Below are 10,439 nucleotides of genomic sequence, written 5' to 3' on the forward strand. Positions count from 1 at the left end.
AGGGTGTGAGGGGCAAGTGACGTCACGAGTGATGTGTCGGCGGCGCCATCATGTGGAGAAAAGTTGAACTGGACACCGGAAATCCTAACGTTTCGAAGAGAAAAAAAAATGCTTGCGAAATACATTTTGAGCAGCAATGGTTATCAAAAATACTTTCGAGATTGAAATTTTCATTTACTTTAAAAATGGTTATCAAATTTTAATGAAGTGTGCCTTGAACTCTTTATTATCAAAATTTTACTCTTCGTTATCAATTTTTCAGTAATAAGTCAAAAACTTAAATATTGTATACGATGATTAATTAGAATTTTGTAAACCTACTACTTCAATTCTAAGGAGTTTAGAAAATAGTATAAAAAGGGCATTGCCAATATTAAAGCAAATAATGTTTTTGTACTCCTATTTAATAAATGATTTAAACTGATTCTGACATTTTTGAGATCAGAATATTAAAAGGACTAAGAGTCAAAATGGAAAACGGGAAATATTTTTCATAAAAGAAATGTATCAGATTGTACCAAATTAATATATTAATAAAAATCAAATACTTAATGTTTCCCTTTTCTTTAGAAGCATTCTTTCTCCTCCGAAATAAAATCCTCCTTTTTTCTTCATGTATATATAATAATTAACAGCAAATATAATTACACAGTGACAGTCATTTATGCAATTAAGATATTTAATTAAAATTGAAATTAGGTAAAAACGCTGAATAAAAATTTTCGCCTTCTGTGTGTATGTTTGGCAAAGTAAAATAAAAATTTTGAAGCTCTTAATTAAAGTCTGTAACTAATGTATTAAATTATTACTAGTCTTCAAGATAAAATTCTGCTTTTTTTCTTTCTATGTACGTAATAAATAATGAGTATCTCGAAGCACAGTTATATAGAGGCATTTATGCAAGTGCGATACATAATCAAAACTAAAGTTTTATTCGCCTTCAGTGTAGGTGCCTACAAAATAAAATTTTTGTAACCTTTAATTAAGTAATGAATTAATTAGTATTAACAGTTGTTAAGTAGTTATAACAATAGTTAAGTAATTGGTATAAATTAGTATTATACAGTAACTGGTGATCGAATTAAAATTTAATTCAAGAAATTTTAGTTTCAGTCATAATTAAATAAATAAGAAGTGGAAAGGGAAAGAGCACCTCTCAGACATACATGTCAAAATTTGCAAACATTAACTTTTTTATGAATTATTTTTTTCAAAGTGAAGATCTTCTTCATAAAATCATACATTAAGAACATGGTTAAACATTGCATTTATTCTTAATTAGTACATTTAAAGTCTATCTCATTGAAAAAATAAAGTGCTGCAATTTCCATACACTAGTACATAATGGATAATATAACGAAGTACGAAACCTTGTTATTTTAATCTTTTACTTTTGCGTGCCCTGTTAGTTTAATCTTTTAAGTCCAGTATATTATTATTGATTAAATTCATCTAAATTTCCGTACTTCCTTTATTTCCTCCCTGAACTTTCTGATGCAATTTGATTTATTCTTCTAAGCATTTGAATACTATTTCTCATGCAACAATGTAGTCTACTATTAATATTTATTTATTAATTTACATATTTTTGTTTTTCTTGTTTGATTCCAGAATATTAGTTATTAAATTTCTATGTAATTTATTACATTCGCTAATTTTCATAACGACAATGTAACTGTTTGAATTTAAAAAAATTAGTCAATGAAAATAAAAATTACATTAATTATTTTAATTTCAGGAGTTGGTATAAAAGTTTTAATTTAAATACCAACATAGATGATTCAGCATGGAGTTTTGTATGAGATCTAATTAAGAATAATCTATTGTAAGGATTAAATTTCGCAGCCAAGCATTTTAATTAGGCTGTGCTAGTTTAGTCACATATTACTTACACATTCCAAATTAGTTTCATTTCGTTGTTTATGGTAATCAGTAAAAATTAAAGGCGAGAAAAACCGAGAACCAAGAAACGTCTGTTGTTACATTTAGTATATTTTAAAACTTGAAGAGGAAAATGCAATTTTAGTTTAATTTAAAAAAAAAAATTCACAAACGTAAGTGCTGTTTAAAAGTTTAAATATTCTCTAGGGATAACGGTTTATTTATTTTCCATTTTTTTATTTTAAGTATGAAAGCTATTATTCTTGTTCCTTCATACTGACGTATATGACTCCTGTCATATACGCTTTCTTACTACTTTCAAATCAGTTTACACCTATGCATATTTTGCATAGAATATCAGTTAAGTCTATGCATATATATGGAATTTTGCATTTCGCTATGATGCATATGGAATTTTGTAGGTTGATGTGAAATCTTTGAAATACTCTCAGCAGTTACTCATAAAGCAGATAAAATTACCTTCATTAATGTAATTTTTCTTGTGCAGTTCACTGTAAAACTCGCATGTAAATAAGTACCATGGCCACCAAACACTGTTTCAGAAAATACAAGATACCAGTCAACAGAATCTCTATTCTAATTAAACACAGCTTAATTTTTTTCCCCCGAAATCTGTGATCAGGCTCAATGTAGAAATCTGTATAGTTGCAGCCTTGGATGAGATGCGTTTATATTTCGCTTTAAGATATTATGAAGAATTAAGAAATAGCTGAGTTTTAAAATAACAGTGAATATGCAGGGAAAATAAGCTAAGAAGTTTTACGATACAATGCATTATAGATGCGTAAATTTCTGTTCACATTTATTATGTTTCCGAACAGTGAAAGAGAAACTTTCGAAACAGAAATATAGAAAATTATTTAATGCAGAAGCAGAGCAAATTATTTAATACAGAAATAGAGAAAAACAGAGAAAAATATTTATATTTCGGTAATATAACTTGAACCCGCGGTTTTTATTCTTTGCTTAGTTTCGGATTTATTTGATTTTAGATGAAGGCTAAATAAAAGCTAGTAACTCAATATTTAAACGAAAACAGAATAAAATGTAACTGTTAAATTTAAAACGATGCTTTCCTCTTTTTAACGTAACAGTGTTTTTTTAAAAAAATATCTGGAATGGTCGTTATTACTTGAGAAAGCAAGCATTAGGAATTAGATTTCAAAAAATGTGGTTGTATCATCGTGTTTTACGCATCATTATTAAGTTTGATAATTTTTACACATAAAAAATGGATAGCAACCAACCAAATCAACATTTTAGTATCTCATATGCAGCAAAGAGCAGAATTTAAAAGCATTGCATCTCAACTTCGAAAGCAAAATATTTCGGTACTGAATGATATCATCAGAATTATTCATATGCTTAATCGGTCAAACTTATAGTTTATCCTTTTATAAAACTGAAACCTCATCTAAAAGCTATTCGGGTCTAGATTTGGTGAACTTTATTATCTTTTACAAATTACCTGCCATTATTCTGCCCTGTATATTTTACATTTGAGAGACCTTGGCTTGATAATATACTATTAATTAGCAGTTGTTTGTCTGAAAATCAGAACACAAGAAAATTATCGTTCACAAATTGTTGGCGCGTTTTGTCTTAAAAAAGATAAGTAGTAATAATAATGTATTGTAGACAATTTAAAACTGCTAAAGTTACAATACATAATTATTTCAGTCAGTTATGCGCTATTTTCTAGTGGTCTTTTACTTCACACAACTTTATCTTACTTTTAATTAATGTACATAATTCAGTTAATGTGAATTGTGATTGAAAAATAACCGGCAGATATTCGATGCATGAAATATCTTCGAGGCAGATAAATTTATCAATTTGACGCTCTAAATACCAGAGACTCTTTCGGCTACTCACGAGTTTCCACTTCATATTTGTTAACTAGTTTTTCAAAACATGTAGCGCTTTTCTTTTAATCAGTTAATGAAAAAAAATATCCTAATGAATTTCACTAAATAAACAGTAAAGCAAAACATTAATTAAAACAGATTAATGGAGTCTGTACTTAAATATAACATTTCACTAATAGCTATTAAAAGCACTCTGAATTTTAAATTTCCTGCAATATACGCATTGTTGACTTATGAAATGAGGCCTGGATTTGTATGATGCAATATTAATTCTTCAATACTTAAATAAATATGAAATTAAAAAGCGATAAAATGATAAAGTATTAGAATAGTAATATATATATTACTATTCTGTTTATAATATAATAATAAACTGATAAATATTAGAATAGTTAATTCATTTAGCAACTTTGGAGAATTAGAATTATATTCACTACATCTATTGTTAACAGATTAATATTAATTTCATTTTATTAATTTTCCATAATAAAAAATTCGAATATTCTTTACTTAAAATTAATAGAATAAAATTTCAGCTTTAAAATGAAAAGTTCTTAATATTATTATTAGACTTGTAATGGTTGCTAGTTGTCATTAAAAATATATTTACAAAATTTTCAGCCTTCTGCTGAATGTTTTATGTCCAAGATAGTGAAAGACATGCACGAAAATGAAATGATACTACTGTAATTCCTCGTAGTCCTTCAAAACTAATTCTGTAACTTTATGGGCGTGTAACTTGGAGAAAGGAGTTTAGGAAACTTTCAGAGAGAATAGAAGCATTGTTTATGACAGATGGTCTTATTTTTATTTTAATTACGACATTCTATAGCAGTATGATAACTTTAAATCAGTCGTATGTTTTTGAAAATAAGGGCTAAAATAAATATGTACTTTAATGTCTCAACCGCCCTTCCCCTCCAAAAAAAAATCTGAAAGTTTTCAGATTTTACATTACACCCAAAGGGACTTTTTGTAATAAGTTTTTTTTTCCCGCACAGTGGTGCTATTGATCACTTTGAAATTGTTTTCTTAATCAAAATTTCGTTAAAGATTTACAAAATACAAAATAGATAACAAAACAAATTCCAAATTTCAAGTTTGGGCTTCCAAATTCCCATATTCGGGTGGAAACGCACGTTATTCAAAATTTTATGACTCTAGGTACCGTCGTTTTATCACAATGGGAGAAACATGCATACATTTATGCAGATTCTTCATTACTCAATTTCTTTAAATATGATACAGGATGGTAATATTTGGTGGCAACAGTTTCAAAAGGGAAAATGCGAAAACAAAATTATTAGCACTTCTAGGTCCTTTGGGCTTTAAAAAAAAAAAAAAAAAAAAAAAAAAAAACTTTTTGAATTAACTCATTATTGGTAAAAGTAAAAATCCATTCGGGGTAATATTAATAAGTCAATTTTAACGCAAATTTGAATTATGCAATTGCATACTATATTTTTTTTTTTTTTTGAGTAAAAGGCCATCTATTTAGTTTCAGTACCAATGACAAAATAAAAGAAATTTGATTCTAAGTAAACAAAACAAGTTAAATGCAATGTTCAAATATATATAGCGGATATTTTTAATAACCTAATTCGTTTTGTTAACAGTAAAAGTAGAACTGTTAGTATTCGGTGTTGGTGTTGGTGTGTGTGATTATGGCAAAGCCTCGAGGGCTACCTGCCTAAGGGGAGGGATGCCTTCGTGGAGGACTTTCTAAGGGAAACAGGCTCGTATACACGTTACACATGGGGAAAACCACGAAAACGCCCATGCAGCCAGCCCGTTCGCGGGATTCGAACCTCTGACCGAACTACCAGTGTTCAGCGACTTTACCGCTCTGTTAGTATTCGGAATTTGGAGAAATTAGTTACTTTGGAAAAATCAGTTATTCGGAAAAATCTACCTTTTCGTTTTTGGTTTGGTTTGGTTTTTGGTATTTATTTCGTTGGTTAAAATCTGCCCTTTTTTTGTTATATATACGTTATATATATAGGAAATTATCAGTATAAATGTTTAGACAGCAAGATGAAAATAAACATATAACTTTTATGCACCTTTATAAATATATGATACTTTTAGAGTTAGCACTTTTCTAGCATCATAATCAGCAAAGATAACAATTAAAGTAATTAATTAGTATTAATTCCTTTCCTATTGGCTTGTAAACAAATTAGGAGAAACAGCTAAGATGGAGCATTCAGTCAAAAACAATGAGTTAATGTACTGCAATGTTATTTCTTTATATTGACAATATTAATATATTTATTCATTATCTAAGATGTTCTTTACGTGTTTACGTTTTTCTTGCAATTTTGCTTTTGTATTTTCACATTTTTCCTCTCTCGTGTATTTGTAGTTTATAAATACCGTTTCAGTAAGAGTTAAAGTCAAATAAAAGAGGCATATTAACCTTAACTTTTAGGCAAAATTAAATGGAAGGGAGTTAGTTTCTATTAATGGAAAGACAAGCATGCTAGAAAAGGATGTAATCTATAAAGCCTACCATTTCGTAAGCTCAGTTTCCTTTCAAAGCATCATCATGTTTTCTAATTGACGCTTTATGAAGTTGATAACAAGCTTAGTTCAGATTTATCTCAAAATACTCGTATTTCCTAAGTTTTTTTTTTTTTTTTTTAATCTAAAACTGAGATGTAATTTATTTTTATCTCACAAAACAAATAAAAGATTTTCTTATTGACTTTTTATGAAGCTGAAATTGAGTTATAGATCAAATTTGTTTCAAAGCGCAAGCATTTTCTTATCGATTTTTCAAGCATCCAAAATTGAGCTACAGTCCATTTTTATCTCAAAGCATAAATATTTTCTAATTGACATATTATGTGTCCGAAATTGATCTATAGCTCATTCTCATTCTTACCAGGAATCGAAAGAATTATTTCTTCCTGCAATGGATTATATGATTCTAATATCTTAATTTTTTTACGAGATTGTTTATATCTGCATGTAATAAAAGGAAGAGTTTGTCTGTGTGTGTGTGCTTCGTTTGTGCTGCGCGTAAGCTAATAGACCCAGGTCTACGAAATTTGGTACATAGAGTGCATCTAGACAAGAGCCAATGCACCTCGAAGCGATTTTTTCAAAATTCGAAAGAGTTTTTTTTTATTATTTTTTTATATGTTTTTTGATGAAATCGCATCAAATCGATAACTCTCTCCCATTATATCAGCAATAACGGCTGCGTGCCATTATTGCCATTGTTGATGATATCAGCACTGTTGCCACTCGGAAAAATGAGAGCGATAATTCTGTGCAGTTTTTAAATATAATTTTTCTCTTGGATGCTGGTCGTTTGTCGAGAGAAGGCAACGGGAAGCTAGTTAATTTATTTATTAGGATAACTAAAATTTCTATTAAGGGATATTGCTTATCTCATGGTAATTTTTTTATATGTAATACATTTTTATTGAAATTTGTGAGGTTTTTTTTTTTTTTTTTTTTTTTTTTTGTTAAAGTTGTTTAGCAGAGTAAAATTCTGTGCAGTTCTTAATTTTAATGTTCTCTTTAGGCATTTTTCCGGTTACATTTAAAAGCCAGACGAAGGCTGGCCGCGTAGCGAGTACTCTTTAATAAAATTACCATTTAGTAAATTCAGTTACGGTATGAAAAGAAATAAATCATGCACTGTATTCCCACTGACCAACACTTTAGAGAAAATTTTGATAAATACTGCTCTCAAGTTCCATAAATTAATGAAACTTAAGTCCTACGATCTTGATTTGCAGATAAAAGTTAAAATGACCGTCTTAGTTTCGATCATTAGAATTTTATTCGGAAAGTGCGTGATTTTTCTTTGCCTACAAAAAAAAAAAAAAAAAAAAAAAAAAAAGAAGGTTCTAAACGTATCAACTTATTGCTCAAAAACAGCAAAGCCGACCTAATTCCAAATAGTAGTTCTGGTAACCTGACCTCAGCTCAAATCCCAGGTTGGTTGCTTGGAAACTTTCGTGGCGTTCTCATGTTTAATGTGAATATGAGTTGGCATGTTTAATGTGAATATGAGAAAGTCCTTTACCAGGGCATCCATTCACTTAGGCATGTAGCTGTCGAATGCCTAGCACAAGTAAATATTTATGCATAAACTTCTTGTTTTGCGCATAGATGGAGGTTTATATTTTTTATAAGAAGTCACTTGAAATAATATTTTCTCCCGAAAACAACGTGTCACTATCATAAAAATTACGCTTCTTTGGAATCGAAAATGGATTAATGACAGTTATTCCTTTTCGAAATGAAGCTTAAAATTTAGCAATATATAACAGTTTTTGCTTCTTTATACCATTTTATTATTTTTAAGTTTGATTATCATTTCAAACTACTGGAAAGAATGCCAAAAGTATCTAATACTAAAGGTACTCCTTTACCTGTAACAACAGTTGTTGAATTCTATCGAATATTATCCCGTTTGAAGCAAAATACCTTTATATGCCTGTATCTGTATTTAAATCATTTAAATAAATAAAAGAAATGCATTAAAATTCAGTTGAAATGGCATGAGCTTTTTAAGAAATAAAAAATAAAATTTTCGCTCTTGCTTTAGTCACTCTTGTTCTTACGCACATCTTCAGACGCCTCAATGAATCACTGTCTCGAAAATTTTAGAATCCCACTGTAAAGGATTTATTTTTTGACAAGTGCGAATAAAAGCTAATAAAATCTGTATCTTCAGATCTTTGAATAAGATTTATAACATATTTTTAATTAGTTTTAGTTTCAGTTTAGTTTTAGTTTATTTTCTTGTGCATTATTCATATTTATTTTTAATGGAAAGGAAATTAATATAACTCGGTCTTCAAGTAACTGAAACCCTGAAATATTTACAACAAATACATAACGGAAATATCTTCGCGGACCGCATAAAATTGCTTGTGGTCCTCATGCGGTCAGCAGCAGTCAGTTTGAGACCACTGCATTAAGGAAGCTACATTAATTTATATTTGTTATCCGATATAGTATTATTGCTTGCCGATGTATTAGTCAGCCGAGCAACGATCTCCATTGTCATAGAACAGGAACTTTATACAAAATAGCGACGATCCATGCCAGTATAAACTCAGAATATTCTGCCTGCGTGTCTGCGTGCAGGCGATCGTGTGTGTTTATTTTCGCTACACGACATATTGATCGGCATCATGATCGCTCCTCATGGCAAGCTAATTGAGTTTCTGTTCTCGTCATTAGCTGGCCTTCAGAGTATAAAAAGTTTTATTTGTGGCAATGGCAATAATTAAAAACAGCGTTGGTGTCGAGCACCCGAATCGCAGTCTCCACTATTTTTAGGACAAAACTTGGATACTAGAATAATTTTTGCATACGCTTCAGTAACGAAGTGTGAACGTCGAGCTAGTGAAGCCTTCCTTTTCTTCAGGGAATGGAACAAATGAGTTCGCGTGGAATTTTGCTTTTTACCATAAGCAGATTCCGTTGTGTCTTCGAGACCTCAGAAGGAAGGTAATTTATTCCAGGAAATCTTACTTCATTGCCCAAACAAACCACTTGTTTATTTCGCCAGAGTTGAGATTCGGGGGCCACACCGCAGGCAGTCGAATGCGTGCTCGAGAACAAAGAGTTAAGCTACGAAGGAAAGTTTACAAAACTGAAAATAATTTAATTCGTGAATAACTCTACCCAAAAGAAATAATAATTTGTGCACTGGGAATCAAATCTAGTATTAATTTTGCAACCTTTAGTTTAGTCTCGAATGTTAAATTGAATCACTCTGAAGAATGTTATAGCAGCCCTGACTTTGATAATTCCAGTAAAGAGAAATAATCATGCGGAAAAGACAAATATTCGTAACAAGACTCGTAATTACGAAAAAAGAAATTCCAAGAAGGATTTAATTTTTTAAAAGTTCATTAATGAAATTATTTGTTAACGAATTTTAACCCATGAAATCAAAATTTTATATTCGCAAGAGAACGTAGATTCGGAAGATAACGTATCTAAGTAAGCACAGTTAAACTAAGTGCATTCTTACAAATTAAAACATATCACATAAAAACTAACAAATCTTCGCAGTAGCAGTTTTTCTCATTTCCAGTGCAGCATTTTAGAACTGAAGAGTCCCAAACATTTTTTCGATAACCTGAATTACTTGCTTCAATTAATAATATTAAGGTCAAAATTCATTTTAGAAATTTTAATTTAGTTCTTTTTTATTTTTATTATTTGACGATAATCATATCCTTTATATGTACGAAGTTAATCGAGCTGGCTCATTTTATCAAAAACGTGCACGAATCTATCTCGTGTCAAGTTTTTATAACAAAATATGAGTGTTTTTATACATTTTTCAGATATGACAGACTCTTAAAAATTGCAGGAAAAATTAAAATATTCTCAAAAATTATAAGTTTTTAAAACAAAAGATAAATGAGACCAAAAATTTAAAAAAAAAAAAAAAAAAAAAAAAAAAAAAAAAACGTTTTCTTGAAGAATTCTGCGTGAACTTCCCTGCTACGAGGGGCGAAAGTTAAAGATTCATTTCAATATAAAATATAACAATGTTTTCAGACTTTCCAAAATCAAAATATTATAAAGAATTCGAAAGGGTACACATTTCAACCCCCCCCCACCCGTAAAAATATATAAAATGGAATGAATTAGAACTCAGGGAAGTTCCGTATAGAGACGTTCCAG

The sequence above is a fragment of the Stegodyphus dumicola genome, chromosome X2 (genome assembly GCF_044657685.1).
Source record: "Stegodyphus dumicola isolate Sdum_Otavi_A_Nest chromosome X2, ASM4465768v1".
Classification (NCBI taxonomy): Eukaryota; Metazoa; Arthropoda; class Arachnida; order Araneae; family Eresidae; genus Stegodyphus; species Stegodyphus dumicola.